The sequence below is a fragment of the Halyomorpha halys genome, unplaced genomic scaffold, assembly GCF_000696795.3.
Source record: "Halyomorpha halys isolate HHAL.00 unplaced genomic scaffold, Hhal_1.1 Scaffold787.1, whole genome shotgun sequence".
Taxonomy (NCBI): domain Eukaryota; kingdom Metazoa; phylum Arthropoda; class Insecta; order Hemiptera; family Pentatomidae; genus Halyomorpha; species Halyomorpha halys.
The window spans coordinates 243,877-246,010 of NW_027112661.1; the positions used below are offsets into that span (position 1 = coordinate 243,877).

General features: G+C 32.3%; 1 protein-coding gene across 1 annotated transcript in view; it reads left to right on the plus strand.

The window, feature by feature from the left end:
• The window catches only part of LOC136796526 (uncharacterized), a 278,618-nt gene that overhangs the window by 114,688 nt on the left and 161,796 nt on the right, over positions 1-2,134 (plus strand). The window lies entirely within an intron of this gene.

Here is a 2,134-nt window from a genome sequence, read left to right on the forward strand (position 1 = left end):
GGTTCCTTCCCAAGATTTTCAAGTGTATATGAAACATACTACATATTTACCTATTGTATTATTTTGTACAGTTGTAAATTACATTAAATAAATAATTACAAAAAAATTCAGTATTTAGTGTAGGAATAAAAATATCATTTGTAAGTTTTCGCTTAACTCTTCCATTATGGACAATTAAGGTTTTTAATCAGAGTAATTTTTTGTGTATGTTTGCACTAAAGTGGTGAATATTTAGTGAGTACATGTTTGTTTTAAGTTAGATACGCTTTACAAGTACATAATAATATTATAAATATTGCACGAAAATCCGAACTATATTTATACCTTATGTTAGTGGTATCCTTATAGAAACTCGAGTTCTTTATACACTGTTATTATATTATTAGTGATGTTGAATAATTGTATGCCTTAAGGACATGATAGCTAAGAATATAATATGCCATTCTCCCGTTTTGTAAGATAATGTTTATTATGTGCATTTAAGTAAAATTAGGACATCAACTATTCTGTTATGTCGAACATGGCAGCAGGATAGATCCTACAGAGGATAGTGCATGCGCTTACCAACTGTCCTATCTATATCCTTACAACTGTCTGTGTCCCTCGTGTTCCTACAGAGCTGACTTTATTGCGTGCTTGACCTCGGTGTCACAGAGAACCCACCTTATCCTCCCGAGGTCGAAAATAGCCCTTATCACTTCCTTGTACCACCTAGGAGTAGCTTGTTTCAGCCACATCGTTACCGCTGGTTTCCATGACGTATTTTACTGCTATGTCTTATTCTGAACTTCGGATATCTGGATACTATAATCTCTATTTAATGTATGAAATGAATTTTAGGGCTCTACCTAGTATAACGCATCTGATCAAAACGTCACCAAATGGGATCGAAGTTACCTTTGCAATCTAAGTAGAAAAAATACTATACTTTGGAAGAAACATCATTATAATAAAATGCTCTAAACTTCCAATTTATATACATTTTAATTATCAGGTCTATTTGTAAATATGGAATTGAGATTTGGAGTTACGCTTGTTCTTGGGTTTCTTCCTACTTGGCCTAAGAATACATCTGCATCCAATCCTTTCAATTCAAAATCATTCCAATAATCCTTAGCGCTCTTATAAAATTATCCTTAATCATGAAATGCTTATTGCTAAAAATAAAATTATTCATAAAAACCTTAAAATCTCGTTTTTTGCAAATTTGGTCCGAAATAAATATACCTATAATATATTCCAGAAACAAACCCACTACCCTCATAACCTTTCATTCCTCTCTTTTCTAAATAATCCTTTGTGGCGTCTAAAAAGAAGATGGACTTGGTACCTTCAAACTTTTTTTCATTTCTTAAAATCTTCCACTTTATTTAAGGTGGCCATTGGTAGCACTCCAATAAAATATCTACATTATAATGTCTCAAGGCCATCTTCTTTTCAGGCGCCTCAGAGGATTATCATGAATATAAGAGGAATCAAGGTTAGAAAATAGTGGGTTTGGTAGTTAAAGAGATTGTTATGAAAGGATTGATATCTGGTTCCAGCTAAATTGGCTACATATGGAACATTGAGGTCTTCATGGATGATTTTATGAGTGATAAAGTAAGGTCCTTCTAACCAAAAATATGGGTAGTTCCTTCACAAGCTATTATCAATTCTTTTAATTAATACTTCATCAAATTTACTTGTGGTATTTTTTTTTTTATGCAGTTTTAAATTCACTAAATTAATAAAAATAAAAAATCTGACCGTACTTCCAACCACTCTCCTGTATTTTTTTATACTATTATTATAATAATTTGTTTACATTTTTTTACCCTAAATCGTAGTCAATATCTTGTTCTTAACCTTACATAGTTGAGGATTCATACTATATTGATATCGACCAATATTAGTGTAGCGATTCATTAAGCTTATGTGAATAGTTCATCAAAAGTTTATAAGGAGCACGCGAAAAAGCCTCATTATACTGGAGATATTAATAAAAATCATTCATTTGTATAACAAAAATCATCTAAGTAACATTATTAGTTGTATCACTTGTATATATATATAAGGGACGTGACGGCATGCGGGTTGGGGCGCAGGTCCTAGTGCGCTCGGTTCGGAACGTTGTGGGTTCGATTCCCACCTG